Raw genomic sequence first — 20346 nt, 5'->3', positions numbered from 1 at the left:
TGCAGGTGTTTGAGCTGTCCTCACGCATCAGGCTCGGCGGTGTGGTGTCAATCCAGCAGTGATCAGCACCGCAGCACCCAGATGTATTGAGCTCCACAGGAACATGAGTAGCCAAACATAAGTTTACAAAACCTTGCGAATGAAACAAAAATCAGGAAAGAAAAAAAAAAGGGGGGGGAGGGGGGAATCTCAGTGTCATTTGTTCCAATATCTATCATGGATTTTTTTTTTTTCCAATTTGGCTTTTTATTTTGGTAGCACTTCTGCTTAAAGATACTTCCTTTTCAGGTGGGCCCAGTGGTTGTGCTGTGTGTGCTGGTTCGGTTCCCAGCTCTAGGTCTTTTGCTCCCTGGCTTGGCTAGAGATGCTGCAGAGGCAGCACTCCCATCCGTTGGGGGGGGGGGGGGGGAGTATTCCCAATCATTATACCCTAGTGTCACCTTGTGGTACAGACTCCAAGCCCAGCAAAGCCATGAAAGTTGGGTAGGGGGAGGGGGGAGAAATACCCTGGTAGCCATGAATGAAGGCTCATGGTACCAGAGGCTGGATTTCATTGAGCTGAAAGCCCAGGCTGAAAGAAGCAGGAGGAAACTGCAGGGTCTAAACAGACACTTTTCACAAATATTTAGGACCTGACACAGAACGGGAAAAAGAAGCTTGTGGAAAAAAACTGTGGTTTTGCATGCTTTGTAGTTTATTGTTCTGCCCTGTGACATTTTTCCCCAGAGAGCTCATTTCCTGTCTGCTGGCCTGCAGGTGGTGTTTAACCTCTGCACTGGAGTTCAAGCAGAGGCTTTGGATGCTGCCTTGACTGAAGGTAGCTTGATCAGCATCCACATCCCAGCAGCCCTGAATACATGTACACTGCCATGCCATTGGCCAGAAAGCTAACTCTTAATATTGTGTGCCCTGATTGGCCCTGGAGTCAGAGAACTCACCCTGAGGGTTCTGGAACTCTTTAGTCTGGGCTGGGAATGCACAGGGGGTAGATGTCTGCGTTGAAGTCCTGTTCAGCTGCTGTTGTCAGCCTTTTCCTGACCTCCCCAGTGAAAAGTGTTAAGTTAACTTTTGCTGTATAATCCTTGTTGTTTTACCTGTATCTGTTTGCAGTATAAGTCTTTTATCCGTTCACTATTCTGCCTGTCTTGGACTGACTAACGAACCTGATATTGTGCTTATTTGGTCTGTGGGTGTATTTCTAGGAACTGTGACACCCTTGATTGTGAGAGGTCTCAGTGTCCCTAGAAAACACCAGGGTATAGCTTGCGGGTGGGGAACTTGCTCAGCGGCAAGCAGAAACCCAGACGGCGGAGGGAAGGCTGCCAGTGTAGAAGCACGTGCGCAAGTGCAGGAGAGCCTATGCAGTGCTTGGCAGGACTCTCCAAGTGGCCACAGAGTTACCCTGTGTGTGTATTAGGGGTAGAGCTGCCGTGTTACATGACAGAAGCCTTTTATTTATTTTAAAAAATCCTATGCCGCTGTATCCAAATATTCTAAGCTGCTAACAACATTCATAGACCAAATCAAAATAACACATACATAATGAAAAAAAAAAAAAACTACATCTTCTCAGCCTACTGTGTTAGATCACCACAGCCCTTTAGAATCATTCTGCAAGTTAATGGCTAAAGAATCTTAATACTGTCACAGATATAAGATTTTGTTAAACACTTTACTAAAGTGTGTTTTCAGGGCCTTCCTAAACAGCAAAATATGTTAACCAGTTTATCCTGTGATTCTGCCAGCCTTACTGAACGGACTGTAAATGTATCTAGTCCATGACAACCAATAGACTTAAAACATCTTTCAGGCCTATAAATCTTTAGCACTGCAATACCTCACTATTCAAAGCTTTGTGCACTGAAGTCAAGACTTTGACTAATTCTCCATTAAACTGGTAACCAATGGAGTGCAAAAAGTATTGTAGTGATATGCTTGTAACAGCAAGATCCAGTGAGAATTTGGGCAGTCAAGTGCTGGGCTATTTGTAAGGCTCTCAAATTGGAAACGGGCAAACTCAAGTATATTGCATTACAGCAATCCAGGCCACTGATAAATCGAAGCCTTAAGTGCTGTATGAAAATCATTAAGATCCAAGTATGGCTTAATCTTCTGAAGCATTCAAAGCTTTAAAAAAAAAAAAAACCAAAAAACAAAACACACACAACTCTGCTCTACAGCCTTCACCTGAGCCTTAAAAGATAGTGCGGGTTCAAATACAATTCCGATATTCCAAACCACCTTTGAAAATGGGATGGTACATCATTCAAAAAGGAAGCTGCTAATTCTAATGATTTCATCGTTTTCTGCATTTAGGGCTAGTTTGTTACTTGTAAGCCAACTTTTGATAAAACTTGAGGTAGGTAGAATTCAGCCTTAAAGTAGTATTAATATCAGATGAAAGAGGAAAAAAAAGTCTATAATGCAGACCTAAGCCCGAGAGCATCTTACAGATTGGGCTCAGATATATATTGCATAAAATAGCCAAAAGTGATGAACTTGAGGCACCCCCAGTTGGAAATCAGAGTTGCATCTGACCTGTTGTACTGAGCCAGCAAGACAGGACTGAAACCAAGCAAAAACTGTTCCCGCAATGCCAGTTTCAGAGAGCAGAGATAGTGTAATGCTATCAGTCAAAGTGTCAAAAGCAGCTGAGACATCAGGCAGCACTGGTATATAATCTGTGCCCACATCAAAACAGTGATGAAAGGTATCAGAAGTAGAGATCATTATGGCCTTTGCGCTATATTTAGGGCAAAAGCCAAACTGATATGGATCTAAGATGTTCTAGTGATCCAAAAACCATGAAGTTGCCTTAGCACAGAAGCCTCAATCACCTTAGCAAACATTGTTGGAGAAATTAGATGACAATCTGTAAAACAGAGCTGCCTAGTTTCCTTGAAAGTGCTAGAACAAAATCCAAGGAACAGGTCATTTGGGTGCCTAAAGATCAAAAGATAAAACACTTAAAAAAAAAAAAAAAAAAACCAAACCCAAAATATAAAGACAAACAAAAGCAAAATTAGAAAAAAAGCCAAACAGAAGTTTTAAAAAAAAAAAAAGGAAAGTGCTAAATAGTGAGGAAAACGTTTCACTGACTTGTAAAATTTTCTAAATAAATTTTCACCCCTGGCACCTACAGAATGGTGAATCTGAAGGGGTGGCTGAGGCATGGCAGCATATTAGGTAGGTGTTCCCAAATCAAGTCCTCAGGTCCCTGCCATCAAATAGGCCTGGTCTTCAGATTAGTCAAAATGTGCAGACCACCACGATTCATAGCCCAAAAGTATGCAAATCCCGCATGGATATTCATTGTAAACATAAAGGATAAATGCACAGAACTAGCGAGAACCAGTGTCAAGAGAGAGACCTGAACTGGATCCTGTGATAGCACAACAAGGCAGGAGAAGGGTACAGAAGGTCACAGGCTATATCCCTCTGAGAAGCACGGCCCAGAGTATAATCAGATAATGAGCTTCAATAAGTGAAAACGCTTAAGAAAAATATTTCCATGTATACTATTTACAGGGCAGGCAAACTGCTGTAAAAACAAAGTTAAAAAAAAAACAACAAAATAAAATCAGCCTTCTTCCATTTTTTTTCTGGAATGGAATCATGCCAAAACAAGTTACCACAAAAGCTAAAAAACAGAGCATTTGCAAACCACCAGAGTCCCTAAAACATACTGAAAAAAAAACATCTGAAACCAACTCCAACAGAAAATGTGGCACCAGAGACCCACAGGGTTCTCTCAATATAGGTCATGTCTGTTAGACCATAGCAAAAGCAAAATGACGTTCATAAAATGTAAACCCAGGTTGCTGATTACTGGGACGAAATGTTACTACACAGTCAGTCAGCAGCTGTGTCGGTTGCAGTGAATCTACTGGGACTGGGAAAAAAAAAAGCACAAAGACAGATACAGACAAGTATACACACATCCACAGATACACTATACAGCTATCAATATAGCATGTATGCATACATACATATAGTACTGCTAGCCATTTCTGTAATGCTACTAGACATACACATACATATACTAAGGTAACAAAGCAGTCTGGTAAGACTGGGCGAGCACAAGGAGAGAACCAAGAAAAAGGCGATGATGCCTCTGCACACAGCACCAGTGAGCTGTCACCTGAGCTACTGCGCCCAATTCTGAAGGCCGTGTCGTTAAAAGGATATAGACAGAGTGGAGGTGGCCCAGAGAAGGATGACCAGGATAGTTATGAGATAAAATTTAAGGACCTAAAGTAGCTATCCACACAAACTGATGCATTGCATTCATATTGTTAAAAAAAAGTGAATAGAATTACAAGCATCACATTTTTCTTCTATATTAGCTGATAGAGCTTTTATTAAACACTGTTCCTACTGTAAAGATTATATATATTTTTTTTTAATTCTTTTTTTTGGGGGGGGGGGGCAGTTTCCTCCTGCTCCACTGAACTTCCAGCTGAATCAGAACAAGCCTCTGTGTTTGATTACAGCAACACAAGCTTTAAATTTGCAACCTTCCAGAGTTTTTGCCACTATTTTATAGACCCTCCTCCTATTTACTTTAGCTCAGACATCACAGCAACACTCCTTAGCCAATGGCCATCCACCCCCCCCCCCCCCCCCCCCATCTAAATCGTGCACTCAGTCTGCCCTGCAAGGGTCACTGAAAAGCTCTACCAGAGCCCCCGCTCCCCCTGACAGCTGTGAACACTGCCTCTGCAGCATCCCGAGTCCAAGCCAGGAAGCATTCCTGTCCCAGAAATCCAACCCACCTCATCTGCCAGTGAGCCCTACAGATTTATCATCTTAATTTTGTGGTGGACACATGGTCTTCCAAATTCATCAGCAAAAGGTCTTCCTGCCATGGATCAACCTCATCACATACCGTGCTGAGGTGTGATTGGAATATTAAATTGTTGTTGTTGCTGTTATGACTTTTGAAGGGTATTAAGGCAACAACACATCTCCATGTTACAGTGGTGGTGCTCATGTCAACCTGCATATGCAAATCTAAAATACAACATTCCTTGTATGAAGTTTACAACAAGCCTATGACTTTCTCATGAACAAACGATGCCCAAAAAATACATTTTAAAACCAATTTTCAAATTGTACATGCACAGCTCAAAAGCTTTCCCCACTGACAATGGATTAAAAAAAAAAAAAAGGTCGACGGCAGTCAGTGGAAAGATAGAGATCAGCAAGGATTAAAAAAACATGGTGTGTATGCCCTAGAATTGAGGAGAGAGGGGAGAAAATAACATTCCATTACCTCAAAACACCTCAACGGTGTTAATAATTCATCTGATGCAACCATTTTCCAGTGAAGAGGGAGCTTTAGAACAAGAGGTCATGAAATAAACCTGAAAGGGAGTAGACTCGAGAGGCATTAGAATATATTTCTTCACAGAAAAGATGCTGCATGCATGGAACGGCCTTCACCAGCGAAGGCACAAAGTCCCACAGAATTCAAGAAGGCCTGGGATAAGCCCAGAAGATGTTTTACTATGAAAGAGTGAAGGGAAGTCAGAGATCCACCATAGTATATAGCACTGTAATACAAAAACTAATTGGGCAGACTACATGGGCTTTATAGTTATCTGTCACCATTTTCTCTGTTTCTATAGATATAATCACAGAGAGACATGAATAGATCCCAGGATATACTGAGAAAGAGAGAAGGTATCCGCACAGCTAAGGAATACTCCAAAGATAAACCAGAGCAGGAAAAGGTTCATTCGGGTGCAGTACTACAGTCAGTCACAAATTTCAAGACATACAAAACAGCCCTGCCCCCAACCAAGGCACAAATGAAAAACAAAACCCTCTGAGTAGGAGGTTTATTTTCTACCCCTCAAGCCCAAATATTTATACAAATCTTAATCTTTTTCCACAAGCAATAATATTTACAGAAATTCTGCAAAAATGTATTTATTATTTTTATATACCGACATTTGATCTCAATTGAGATATCACACCGGTTTACATTCAGGTACTGTAGGTATTTCTCTATCCCCAGAGGGCTTACAATCTAAGTTTTTGTACCTGAGGCAATGGAGGGTAAAGTGACTTGCCCAAGGTCACAAGGAGCGACAGCAGGACTTGAACCCTGGTCTCCTGGTTCATAGTCCACTGCTCTAACCACTAAAATTAAAAAAAAAACTGTTTATCCCCACATCTCCCAGGATGATGCTTGTACCCTGAGCCACTGTTTCACAGTCAGCATGTGTGCACGATGGCTAACTGCACTACCTAAAACTATGGAAAATATCCACAACCGTATTACTCAAGTTCAAAGGGGATACTAAAACAAAAATGCTGTTTTCCTTCACCTCGTTTTAGTTGTCTTCCAGGAAAAATCTGGTGTCCTGCACGTTTTCTAATGCCTTATACATTGGTGCTCGTCATGCATATTCACAAGCATGCATAGTGGATTCCGAGATAGCCCAGGGGCTGGCCCAGCATTATACTAAAGCTTGCTTTTAAATAGATGCAGCCTGCTCTCTACCAGATAAATTGTGTTCATGTCCATCTGGCACTTTATTAAAGAAAAACACAATGGCGCATCAAATTCTTGTTCCGAGTCAGGGCACTCGCTTGTAGAGGGAGCATTAGGCATCCGATATCCTTTGAAATGAAATTAGTACAGGAAAGGCGTGCCTTTTCACACAGCTTGCATCCCTCAGCCTCATCATAGCATGGCTGAAGCACACTTATGCTACAAGGTCACTAAATACAGTGATTTGTGGGTGCGGAAGGAGGGCGAAAGACAAACAAGAAATATTAGGCTTCAACAGCACGTGAGGGTGAGGTTCTGCTGCAAAACATGGGATCAGAGTGCCAGGCATGACAATTAATATGCACGCACGCAGAGAGAGAAACGGGCGCAGGAAGTGCATTATCCTGCATCACCATCCAAAAAACAGCAGCATAATAATGCTTCAACTCCAGCCACGCAGCCCACAAAAGAGCAAATGGGATTAATCTGGGACAGCAAAGCTTTGCTCCATGCCACATGAACAAGTCCAGCCATTCAGAGCTGCAGGGTTCACACAAGGCATCCATCAGCATGGTTGCCAAAACCCTGCAGCAATGCTCCCCAGCACTGCAGCACCCATCTCCTCTGCTCCTGGCACGAGCCCCTCTTCATGCCTTTTTTCCCAGCACTCAATTTCTTCCCCAGCTGCTGCTGCTCATTATTCAAGGATTACAGGGAAAGCACACTCCAGCTGAACTTAAAAGTGTGCGGGTTTTAAAACCTTAATTTGCTTTGACTGCGTGCATGTTAAAATGAGAGACTGCTATCTGCATCCAGACAGACAGCAATACTACTAAGCAAGCACGTTCATTTCAGGTCAGTAAGCCGCTCTGACTCCACTTCAGCAGGTGGTGCAAGGAACGTACTCATTAAAATGTATGCCCTGCAAAGGTTCAGCGTGGGTTATCGCCCCCAAACAGTTCTCAAACTCAGATAGCCTTGAAACAGCTGCAGTAGATAGGCTAGCAACAACTTCTCATTGTCCCAGGGCCAGAGAAATTTTCATCTCCTCTCACTCTGCTTCTGAGCAGGAAAACATATCAGGGGCTCTATTCGCACAAATTCAGGATTTTGAAATCACTCCCAGCTGAAAGGTATTCAGTAACTCCACTAAACAAAAATAAGCAAACTGTACGTTATAAAAAAAAATAAAGTGGCTTATAGACCCCGCATTGAACGAAGCAGTAGAATAGGTGTTGAGTGCACATTAGTTTATGTGTTACAAAACTGATTCAATGTACCAGTGCCACAAGTAGTCAGCTTGAATGATTTGTGCCTGTTAATGCAACGCTACTACATAACATCTGTTTCCTCTGATCTACTTGCAGTCTTGGGGAGAGATTTTGCCACGGATGTAAAGTAAGTGATCAAGATAAAAGATGTAGGTGTCAGAGGGTGTTGGCCTGCACACAGAGCGAGAGGTGCATATGTCAAAGAGAGGGTAGAAATTTTAAATGAAAGGTAATAGGGACCTGAATTAGGAAAAGAAGTATCAATGTTGTACAATACGGGCAATTAGTGGAAGCTAAAGCAGTTTGTATTGTTAACCGGCTTGGAGCCATTTACTGGACAGGCAGTATACAAGGAGAAGAACTCAAGAAATCTTTTAAAAAGGCAAGAACTGCCATTCCTACATAAGAACATAAGATATGCCACACTGGGTCAGACCAAGGGTTCATCAAGCCCAGTATCCTGTTTCCAACAGTGGCCAATCCAAGTCACAGGTACCTGGCAAGTTCCCAAACATTAGATCACAAGCAACTATCGCTTATTAATTACAGTCATAGCAGTTTATGGATTTATCCTCTAGGAACTTATCCAAACTTTTTTAAACCCAGTTACACTAACTGCTATAACCACATCCTCTGGCAATGAATTTCAGAGCTTAACTATGCACTGAGTGAAAAAGAATTTTCTTCGAATTGTTTTAAATGAGCTACTGGCTAACTTCATGGAGTGCCCCCTGGTCCTTCTGTTACCTGAGAGAGTAAATAACTGATTTACATAAACTTGTTCAAGTCCTTTCATGATTTTGTAGACTTCTATCATATCCCTTCTCAGTCATCTCTTCTCCAAACTGAAAGCCCTAACCTTCTTTAGCCTTTCCTCATAGGGCAGCCGTTCTGTGCACCTTATTTTGGTCGCCCTTCTTTGCACTTTCTCCAGTGCAGCTATATCCTTTTTGAAATGCAGGGAGCAGAATTGCACACAGTATTCAAGGTGCGGTCTCTCCATGGAGCGATACAGACACATTATGACATCCTCCATTTTATTTTCCATTCCCTTCTTAATTCCTAACATTGTTTGCTTTTTTGATCGCCACAGCACACTGAACCAACGATTTCAATGTGTTATCCACTATGACACCTAGATCTCTTTCCTGTGTGGTAACTCCTAATATGGAACCTAACATCGTGTAACTACAGCAAGGGTTATTTTTCCTTATATCATCACCTTGCACTTGTCCACGTTAAATTTCATCTGCCATTTGGATGCCCAATCTTCCAGTCTCGCAAGGTCCTCCTGCAATTCATCACATCCACTTGAGATTTAACTAACCTACTTAATTTTGTGTCATCTTCAAATTTGATCACCTCACTCGTCGTACCCCTTTCCAGATCATTTATAAATATATAAAAAGCACCAGTCCAAGTGCAGATCACTGAGGCACTCCACTGTTTAACTTTTTCCACTGTGAAAACTGACCATTTAATCCTACTCTCAGTTTCCTTTTTAACCAACTTGAAATCCACAAAAGGACATCACCTTCTATCCCTTGACTTTTTAGTTTTCTTAGAAGCCTCTCATGTGGGACTTTATCAAATGCCTTCTGAAAATCCAAATACAGGACATCTACGTTTATTCATCCCTTCAAAAAAAAATGTAGGAGATTTGTGAGGCAAGACTTCCCTTGGGTAAATCCATGCTGGCTGTATCCCAAAAAACCAATTCTATCTAAATGTTTTGTGATTTTTATTTTTTATAACAGTTTCAATGATTTTTCCAGGCACTGAAGTCAAACTCATCGCTCTATAGTTTCCTGGATCACCCCTGGATCCCTTTTTAAATATAGGGGTTACCTTGGCCATCTTCCAATCTTCAAGTACATCGGATGATTTTAATAGGTTAAAAATTTTTACTAATAGGGGTGTATACCATCCGGTCTAGGTGATTACTCTTCAGTTTGTCAAACAGGCCTACCACATCTTTCATGTTCACCGTGATTTGGTTCAGTTGAGCTGAATCATAACTCATGAAAACCTTCTCCAGAACGGCTCTCTCCAATACCCTCTTCTTCAGTAAACACATAAGCAAAGAAATCGTTTAATCTTTCCGTGATGGCCTTATCTTCTCTAAGTGCCCCTTTAAACCCTTGATCATCCAATGGTCCAACAGATTCCCTCACAGGCTTTCAACTTCAGACATATTTTAGAAAGTTTTTATTGTGAGATTTTGCCTCTGTGACCAATTTCTTTTCAAATGTTCTCTTAGCCTGTCTTATCAATGTCTTACATTTAACTTGCCAACGCTATTTTCTTCTGATGGACTTCTGATGGATCCTCTCTCAAATTTTTGAATGAAGATCTTTTGGCTAAAATAGCCTCTTTCACCTCACCTTTCAACCATGCCGGTAATCGTTTTGCCTTCCTTCCACCTTTCTTAATGCTTGGAATACATCCGGTCTGTGCTTCTAGGATGGTTGGGTTTTTTTTGTATTTTAATAATGTCTATGCCTGTTGTACACTTTTTAGCTTTGTAGCTGGACCTTTCAGTTTTGTTGTAACTATTTTTCTCATTTTATCAAAGTTTTCTTTTTGAAAGTTTAGCACTAGAGCCTTGGATGTACATACTGTAAATATACATACATGGCTTTTGCATGGAAAACTTCAAAGTGTGTAAAACAGGGCAAAGTTATTGAAAATTTCAGTTGGAAATACATGATACTGTAAGATAAGTGTTTTGATCCTATGTTTTTATTTTAAAGCTAAAAAAAAATTTAAATCAAAATCACTCCCATAGGAAATAGTGGAAATTAAGCCGCTGGGGCAGAACTCTGACCAAGAGTTACTCCTGCTTGAAGCAAAAATATAAATAAATATAGATGGATCTAAACTTATGGGCTCCCACGGGTGAATTAAAAGGTGTAACAATAAATCCTTTTTTGGGGCAGGCCACAAATGGAGTAGAAAACTTTAAAACAGAACATCTATGGTGTCTATCTGAAATAACTTTCAGGCAACAAAATCTGAACTTTTTTTTTTTTTGCTCAGCATCTCATGAACATCTCCTTTTATGATCTTTGCTATTTGACAATACCAAGCATATTGCATTATTTACCCTTTAAAGGCCAAAGATAATCTGGGGTGTCCAGAACCCTTGGTTGCTTTTCTCAACTCTATGGAGAAATCACCTTTTGCTTTCCTTTATAGGATTTTTTTTTTTGGGGGGGGGGGGGGGGTGGAGAGAAAGAAGACAGGTGGTTTAAGAATTACTCAGTATCAACCCTTGAATCAACCTAAAGAAAACTCAAAAGTACTTGGACACAGGTCCCTAGCAGCATCTTAGAAGCAGGTCTGAGGGCACAGCACCCCCATTTGGAGACTCAATCTATTCATGCAAAAAGTGAGATCAAGCCTCTTCACTGCCACCCTGTCACCATATTCATCCCAGCAAATACACCTGCTCTGCCTGCAGGGGAGCAATTAACCCTCCCCCCCCCAAAAAAAAAAAAATTATCAAGGCAAAGCATTCCATATCACCAATTATTTATTCCTTACCTGGCCACTGTAAACAATATACAAATTACAGCTGAATCTACAACACAAGTGCTCAGTACAGATTCTTTTTATCTGAGACTACATAAAAATAAAGAGCATTTTCACCTCCTTAACTGAATTTCTCAGTTGTGAAAATTGAAAGATGTCAGAGCCATGCCTTAAAAACAAACAAAAAAAAAAAGTTGATAATTCCATTAAATTGGGTGGGGGAGGATCGGGATTAGTTTCCTCCTGATCTTTTTCTGCTTCTAGCTCATTTCTAAGTAGGGCTGGGATCTGGCATCATGAACCTTCTTCTTTTGGAAGCATCCAGGGATTTTTTTCCCCCTATTTTTTGGGTCTTTAATTTTCAGATTAAACTGATTTTCACCCCATAAATTCCTGATTTTTCCAAAAGTGGCAATTGGTTTCAACTGATTTTCATCCTAATTGTAGGCAGATTCAAGAGCAGCTCCAGAGCTGCAGATGCAGGATTTCAAGGCCTCTAGCAACTGTGGGCCCAAACACCTGCAGCGTTTCAAGTCCCACCTCCCCACCAGTATTAGCACCTCCCCTCCAGTGCTGCTGAGAGGTTGCTTCAAGTCCCAAATTAGCTGCTGCTTGGTGCCAATGAAGCATTTGAAGTGGGCCACGCCCTGGCCCCACACAGCAGAAGTGCAGCACTGCAGAGCGCAGGGGCCTCCGAAAGCAAGCTGCTGAAGGAGAGGAGCTATTTGTTGCAATGAAGGGTGGGGGAAGGGAGGAGATTCTCATGGGGATGTGGGGAGAGGAAGAGAGTCATGCTAGGCAGGAAACAGGCATAGAGATAGGGATGCTGCTGAGTGGGTGGGTGGGAGAATGCACTCAATACTGTTTTATTGTCCTTGCTGTTCTCCACCAAAATAAACTCAAGATAATTATCCAGAAAAATAAGTCAGCACATTTTTCCACCGATTTTCTTCTGCTTTTGTTCTTTGTCATAATAAATCCAGATAAATTCCTGGGAAAGTTTTAAAAAATAAAAATCGAAAAAGGAAGGTTCCTGCCTATTTTATATCCCTTCCCCTCTTTTTTTTTTTTTTTTTTATCAGTCCAGTCATTGCACTGACAGTCCTCAGCTGCAGCCATGCACATATGGGGCCCTATAACCAAGCTACTGGGTGTTGCCATTGTACTACAACTGATTCCCTCATGGGAAAGTGAGCACCGCCTCTGTAGCATCTCCAACACTAGTCAACCTGAGGAGAACTGGAGGCAGGAATCGAATCCTGTTCCCGAGTGCAGTTAAACCACTGAGCTGACCCATTTCCTCCTTTTCTAAATTTGAGGACACCAAAACTCACATTAAAAAGAAACCCTGGCTTTTTTTTTTTTTTTTTAGCAGCACGCTGCCAGAGGGGTTTCCTGCAGCTCCACAACAGGACAGTGCACAGTTCTCACAGTTCTGTGCCATGGACTCAGAGACTGAGCACAACAGAACTGCAGAAGCTCGTTAGCACATCATTAAAAAGAGTCATAAGTTTAACATTCCCAAATTAAAAAAAAAAAAAAAAAATCATACAAATAAGGAAGCTTTCCAGCAATGCCAAAGCATACTAGAGGGCTAAAGAGAGGGGCTTTGTGAAGAGGAATGAGAGAGACACTGCATTGTGGGTTGCTTTAAACCTTCTGTCCTATAACACACCAGAGGCTGGAAAATTAACATGTATAGCTCTTGAGCCTCAGCCAGAGTGACACTGCAATAAACTATACAAAACCCCAGCAGTTGGGATCCTGCTCCACTTGCACAGTGAAAGGTGGGGCCGGAGACACGCTGGCATGTAGCGCTCCCCCCGTGTACCAGACCGCCATCACTGGGACTTAGCTGTTTGGTATGTTCCCAGCTGCTCCAAAATGAACTGAGAAATCCTACACCACAGCTGTAGGCCAGGAGAGAGCACAAGCAACAGTAATCTCTGACAAATGCTGCAAACTAAACCACAAGCCAGACTCTTTCACACTCCCATGATGCATTCATAGGTCTGTTCTCCCCATCTCTCTCCTGCAAAACTAATAAGAATATGCAGATAGGTTCCCCCTCCCAGCGTGGAAGGAAGAAATGGCATTCAGTGCGTCATATTCAGACTAGCTGATGACTGGACAAACCACTAAAAGTGCCGAAAGCAGATTTCTCCCTGCTACAATGAAAACATGGCTTGAGAAATATCAATCTGTAATCTGGAGTGCAGGTTTACTCAACTGGACTGGCAGAAAACTAATAAAACAAAGTCCGGTGTGTGTGCTGAAATGTCCAAACAGTTTTGGCACCTTAACACTTTAATACTGCTTCACTTTCAGAGTTCCTGAGCTTGTAAACCATGGGCAGAGCACTCCTGCAGGTCATCAGGAGATCTGGGAGAAGGCCAAAATCCACATCCATTCACACCACCCTGCCCGGAAGTTGGAAAGGTCCCTGTTGACTGTGGTGGGAGACTGTCAAACCCCAGAAGAACTGCTGCTGCCCTCTTAATGTTAAAACTAGTAGCAGGGTCACTGTAACACATCCAAACGTGAGTGAAAGAAAGCATTTCCTTAACAGAACAAAAATTCCTCGATGCCCAGTAGCAGGAGTTACACAAGTTCTCTACTGGTTACATGCCCAAAAATCTCTTTTCTGTTTGGCAGGCGTTGATCATAGTATATGCTAAAGGGGGAGGGAAGAAAAAAAAAAAAAAAAAAAGTTAATCAAAATGCAGTACACCCAGTTGTACTATTACAGAATAGCTACACCTCCAACGCCCTTGTCCTGGGCTGATCTGAAATGTTGGACAAGTCAAAGTCCTAAACACGAGAAAGCTTCCTCCGCAGGTCCTTCAGGCCGGAGGCATCCCACAAATGCACGGGTTTCTAAAGCACTCTTAACAAGTTTCCAACCTGGGAAGAAATATGCACATTAACATTTACCAAATTACACATTTTTCATTTACTTATTGGATACGATGCAAAAAAAAAAAAAAAATACATAATTGGTTTTATGGATAAACCGTACCCATGCTCCTAATGCAGGATTTTAGGAATTTCAGACACATTACACTAAAATTAAAATGCAGGCTGCGCACAACTCACCGTCAGGGCTTTTTCCCGGAAAATGAAACAAGAAAGCTAGCGCCATGTCCAAGGCAAATGGGCAGGTCTCTTGCGCCACCCGCTTCCTAGCCTTAGCCCTGGAATGTGAGGCTCAGGGGAGTCGTACAGTGCCTTCTATCTATAAGCAGCCCAAACACACACCTGTTACACTTGCAGCCTGGAGAGCAGGTCCAGAGACACCAGGATGCATGCAACCAGACAAATCCTTCCTGCTGCAAGACAAATCAACCAAACCAAACCCCGGAAACAAGGCGCACAGAGGAGCATTTTCGTAGGAGCTATATTTCTCCTCCTCGCTGATTAAATGCCGGGCACAAACTTCAGACTCTTTTCTATTTCTCCCACCCCATGTCAAGAAAAACTGACTTTTGTAGGCTGCAAGCTGAATGGTTGGTTAGCGCAGGTACTGCTGCATATCCGTACTTTCTGCTTTATTCTGGGAAGGAGCAGCCTGCTGCCGTGGCGCTGTCTCCAGCACAGACAAACAGCCTCTGAAGCCAGACTCGAACAATTACATCTATTGTTCTCTGCCCCGAGAAGCTCCTGGAAAAAAAGAAAGAAACAGCTTTCTCCATAGTTCATTACCAGCAGCCACAGACACGGGCTGGATCGTCCCTGAAAGCTAACCTCCCTACTCCTCCTGCACCCCAGCAAAAAAAACAAATAAAACAAAGATGAACAGCCAGGATAGCAAGGATGGCTCTCCAGGTGTCACGAGGCAAAGAGCGAGCAGGGTGGCTCTCCCACAAACAGAGGAGAGCAGCACGCTCAGATTGCAAAGGCATCATTGCAAAGACAGGCTGGCCATCTTTTAGCAGATGGCATGCAGTCACTTTTGTGCACAGCAAGTGCTAAGAAAGCGAGCTGCCTGCCTGAACGCCAAATTCAGAACATGTTTTATTCCCATGCCGCAGATATGGGAACACACACACACACACACACACGCCAGACACCCATCGAGTGAAGCCCAGTATATTACCAGTTAAGCAGGAAACCGAGGGGACACATGCACAGCATCTGGGGGAAGCGGGGGGGGGGGGGGGGGGGGGGGGGGGGGGGGGGAAACAAGCCACATAAATTGTTTTGCGCAGAGACCTCACCGAGCTGCAGGAAGAGAAGCCCAATCCGCCGCCCCCAGAAGCTTCAGCAGGCTGCTTCTCCAGCAAGTCAAACACCCAGGACCCCAGCGTGAGGCGACCACTCGCCGCACAGCAAAACAAAAATTACTATTTCACACTGTAGGGATGAACGCATCCCCTTATATCCACCCCTCTTTTTTTTTTGGTTGAGAAAAAGCCATTTTCGAATTTTAGAAGCATTAATGGCCGCATGCCGAAGAATTTCTTGTAACCACTGGCTGGAAGGGCTTGCATCTTTTTTTTTTTTTTTTTTGTAAATACAAAGCATATTTGCAACATACATACCTGAAAGTTTATGAAAACCTGTCTGGTTCCCCCTATCCCTCCCCCCCCCCCCCAAATAAAAAAAACAAAAATACTCCAAGCACCCAAAAAAAAAAAAAAAAGCCTCGTTTGTTAGTTAAGTAACAGACGGGCAAATGGTGAAGTTAGCATGCTGCACATCAGTACAGACCACTAGCTAATTCTCTCCCTAAGGACAGCGAGCCTGGTGCTGCACTGATTGGACACGGAGAGCCCGGGCTGCTCACTAGCCCGCTGCCAGCATCATACCACCACTGAGATTTATTTGGCTAGCATCTCTCTCATGAATGAACCGTTTCCCCCCAAGTCCACACGCAGTGCAGCACAGTAAAAATTGACTCTTCTGCTGCCTTGCTGACGCTGCTTACAGGAGGGAAAGAAATCCCGAGATGGCTCATTTCGCCCCTCCCCAAACGCCCACAGTTCCTAGAATAAAATGCCAGGGCATGGAGCTGAGGATGCTGTGGATGAGGGCCAATCACTTCCCCAGCATATACCGCTTCTACTCCAGGCTTCTTTCCTTCCACCAGACACTTCATGCCTGGTTTTCCTTGGCAGATATATTAAAACTATATATATATTTTAAGTTTTAGGACATCTTTTCACAGTCAGTGAGAAAGCGGCAGCAAGTTTCCCCTCCTCCACCTCACGCTATACATTTTCCCGTATTTAAATGTTTCTGTTTTGCAATTATTGCTGATGGAAACCCATAATATGTAAGCGATCGGCTTGTTACCTCCGCTTTCTACGAGCTGCCTTTAAAATTCTGTGCATCTACTCGAAACGAAAAAGAAAGTCATCAATACCTGCTCGGCATCACTAGCAGCTTGATCTATTAAGTGAAAAAAACTGATAAATATTAAAACTAATAAAATTTAATTACATTTCTCTTAGCTGAATTTGAATACACTGCAACAGTCTTCAGAGGAGGGAGAGACTGTACCTTTCACTGCTGCAGCTGGTGGGTGAGTGATTAAACAGTGCCATCTACTGGCAGCCTGTGGATGTAACTGGCCAAGTCACTGAAATGATGATTTGTGGTTAAAGTTATCTTGTCTCAGCTGTGAATCCTACAGCACAGCTATCAAAGATGCCCATCAGATTTACTGCGCTGTAACATTCATAAACTCTTAGCTCTAGAGGATCAGTTAATGAGGCGGTTATTGCTGTCACCTTAACTGGAAACACAAATGCGCTGAGCAAAATAAATGTTTCAATACAATTTGAAACTTGATATTTCCAGCTCATGGCAAGCCAAAATGAACTGTTTATAAATGCTGAAAATGTTGATTTTTTTTTTTTAATTAAACGCTCTGCTATGGAGAGATCTGAAATAAATACATGCATTAAATGAAAGGGGGTGGAAGAACCTGAAGAAAAGGAACATTAGATCTGCTGGTCACATACTGAGGTCCTGGAGGAAAATTAGTTAGCCAAGTACTAGAGAATATCATGGTAAAGGGTAAGAGAAAAGAAAGCAGAGAGCAGTGTGGGACAGTGACATTAAAATACAATAAAGATTTGGAAACATTGGATGAAACAGAGGAAAGCTGAGCACAGAGAAAACAAACCCATCATAGCTGCCAACCTTCATATCAAATATGGTACTTGATGACGATTAAGAAAAATGTCACTGCTAGATCACACCAAAAAAAAAACAAAAAACCAAACAAAAAACAAAGTGTTTGTCTATTCAGGCATAATTGGTGGACTTGGCTGCAAAGAAAAAGCAAATATTATCCTATGCTGCCACCTATTGATCATAAAAAGAAGCAAAGAAAACATTTCTGTTTCTTAGGTGGGGAAAGTCTACAGCTACAAAGAAATATGAATACCTGAGCTGTCAAATATTTCTGACAAAACATTCAGGGTCTCAGCACTACACTATCACCCTCACACAGAAGCCATCACTGCTGACACAGAAAGACAAGAGATATCGGTAGATAAGGACATGACACAACAGGAGATTTGCCATAATGAGAGGGACCAAATGTCCATCAAGTCCAGTAATCCTGTTTCCAACAGTGGCCGATCCAGATCACAAGTACCTGGCAAGATCTTAAAAAGCTGATAGATTCCATGCTATCTCCAAGTCCACTTTAATAATGGTTTATGGACTTTTCTTCCAGGAACTTCCTAGAGTACCTGAATGTAATGTGCTTTGAAGTGTCAAAAAGCGGAATATAAATCAAATTTAAAATAAAAAAAAAGATCCAATCAACAAAAAGGAGCACTGCAATCACATCAATCAAAAAATGTGCAGGAAAAATCCAATGTCCACACATGGCTCAATGAAAAAGTGTATTCATTCAAACCGGCAACTCCACAGTGTTTGTAATGGCAATTTTAAATGCAAAGCAGGTCCCCCAACACGGACCCGTGTTTCGCCGCCAGGCTGTGTTGGGAGGGACAAACAAAACTTTAGTTGTTCTAAAAAGTAAAGCATAATGTACATTAGAAACCAGAACATTAAAACAATGGCGGACAACAAAAAGATGGTGGCGGCATCTTTTTAAATAGTTAAGACTCTGAAGACATACCTGTGTTCAATCTAACATTCAGCGTCACTGGGAGTGCAACCCTAACATGAAAAAAAGATAAAATAGGAACTTGTCTAAACCTTTTATAACCCAAGCCACACTAACAGCTTTCACCATATCCTCTGGCAACGAATTGCAGGGGTCAGTTATGTGAAAAAAAAATATTTTCTTCTATTTGTCTTAAATGTATCACCCAGTAACTTCACTGCATGTCCCCAAGTCTTTGTATTTGCATTTATCCGTTCTAATCCACTTATTTCGTCCACCCAGACTGCCCATCTGCACCTGCCTAGTATGCTATTATAGGTCTAGCTAAACCCACTATTACAGTCCATAGAAACACAGTAGGTAATAGATCAACCAGTTTGCTCAGTAGCCTCTCTCTCTAGTCCTACATCACTTTAAGTAGATGAGCATATGAACTGCCATACTTTACTCTCCCCACACTGAGTCCTTCACCCACCTTCTCAACCCTGTTCCTATCACTGCCCTCTATAATCTGTCCCACACGTTTAAATTGTTGCAGTGCTGGCCTCTCTGCTGGTAGGCCATGCCAGACCTTGTTGTCCTCTTTGTGTCTTATGAAACCTCTGCTTACTCTAATTTTCTCCAAAATAGGACTACTGTAACTCCCTTTTACTCTGCCTTCCTACATGTCTATTAAAAACATTACAGTTATTACAAAATGCCGCATCTAAGACTTATTAGAAACTAGGAAATTGATCACATTACACCCTCGCTGATATCACTACACCGGCTGCCAGTACAATCCCGAATCTATTAAAAAGTATTAACATTACTATTTAAAATCAGCCACACTGATAAACCTGGTCTGATAAGCGTGACATTACTATGCACATTGCAGCGAACACTAAGATCTCAAAATAAAGAACTATTGACTGTGCCTACAATTTGGAGTACACATCTGATGGAAACAAGAGATTGTGCGTTTTCCATAGCGGGCCCAAGACTGTGGAATTCTCTACCGGAGTTACGTTTGATACCAGAAAGAAAGATTCAGACGCAAGCTGAAAACTTGGTTATTCAAAAATGCACATAACCTAACCTAAATAACATCAGAATGCAGAATAACAAGGACAAAGATAATAAGTAACGAGAGATTATAAGTATCTTAAGACAACTTGCTGACAATTATGTGAAAATTGGTGAAATAGGCTAGTAGTATAGAAATTCTGATGCCCTAGACCTTTAGTTAATATGTATCAGAACATCAAAGTAGATTTAGATAAATACCTATTGTGTTGATCTAGAGTATGAATGTTACTTTTGTAAACTGTTGTGATCTTCATTTGGAACAAAGGTATATAAAATATACATTTATAAATAATCCAACACACAGGACTCCTCACATGTGTTACCAACAAGCCTTACAATAAACTAAATAGCCACCAATATCCAGCCAGCCTATGCTTGAATTTATAACCATGGCCACTCTATGCAGATCGCCACAGCCATCTTGGAAGCCTGACATGGCTAGGCCATTGGCTTATAGTTCCCCTTTCTGGCCTCTAAAATGTATTAATCTTTCTCCCTTATTTCTTGAACTTACTCTTGGGGAAATACTTCATAACTGTGCAATGCAGAATTGGCGAATAATTATCTTCTCCTGGAGAATTTCACATTTTTTGCACAAACTTTGGCTGTGTGATTGGTTGCCGCACCGCTGCAGGCCCCGACTTATCAGCTGGCAGAAAAGAAAGCAAGAATAGCAGATATAGTATCAGTCCATGAGAGCAAGAGACAGCAGCTGCATCCTTCACCTGCATGGACCTGGATAAAGAGAAGCAGTGATGTTGGCAATATCAGCCCACTGGGATAAATAAAGTGAGACAGCCGTGGCAGTTAGGACCCCAAACAATGCAGCAGTTGGAAGAGAGAGAGAGAGAGAGAGAGAGAGAGAGAGGTGGTACTAAAGAGAA

At 42.0% G+C, this 20346-nt stretch overlaps 1 protein-coding gene and 1 long non-coding RNA gene across 3 annotated transcripts in view; both read right to left on the bottom strand.

Annotated features, from left to right (window-relative positions):
• CDKAL1 (CDK5 regulatory subunit associated protein 1 like 1) overlaps positions 1 to 20346 on the bottom strand; it is a 2132645-nt gene that overhangs the window by 2055243 nt on the left and 57056 nt on the right. The window lies entirely within an intron of this gene.
• Positions 11291 to 14914, bottom strand: LOC115085123. Its single transcript, XR_003854740.1, has 2 exons — positions 14404 to 14914; positions 11291 to 13981 (listed from the first exon to the last, which is right to left on the bottom strand). It is a non-coding gene; the product is annotated as an uncharacterized LOC115085123 (long non-coding RNA).

This window comes from Rhinatrema bivittatum, chromosome 2 (genome assembly GCF_901001135.1).
Source record: "Rhinatrema bivittatum chromosome 2, aRhiBiv1.1, whole genome shotgun sequence".
Classification (NCBI taxonomy): domain Eukaryota; kingdom Metazoa; phylum Chordata; class Amphibia; order Gymnophiona; family Rhinatrematidae; genus Rhinatrema; species Rhinatrema bivittatum.
The sequence above is the reverse complement of the archived record's forward strand: the minus strand, read 5'-3'. Positions and strand labels throughout refer to the sequence as shown.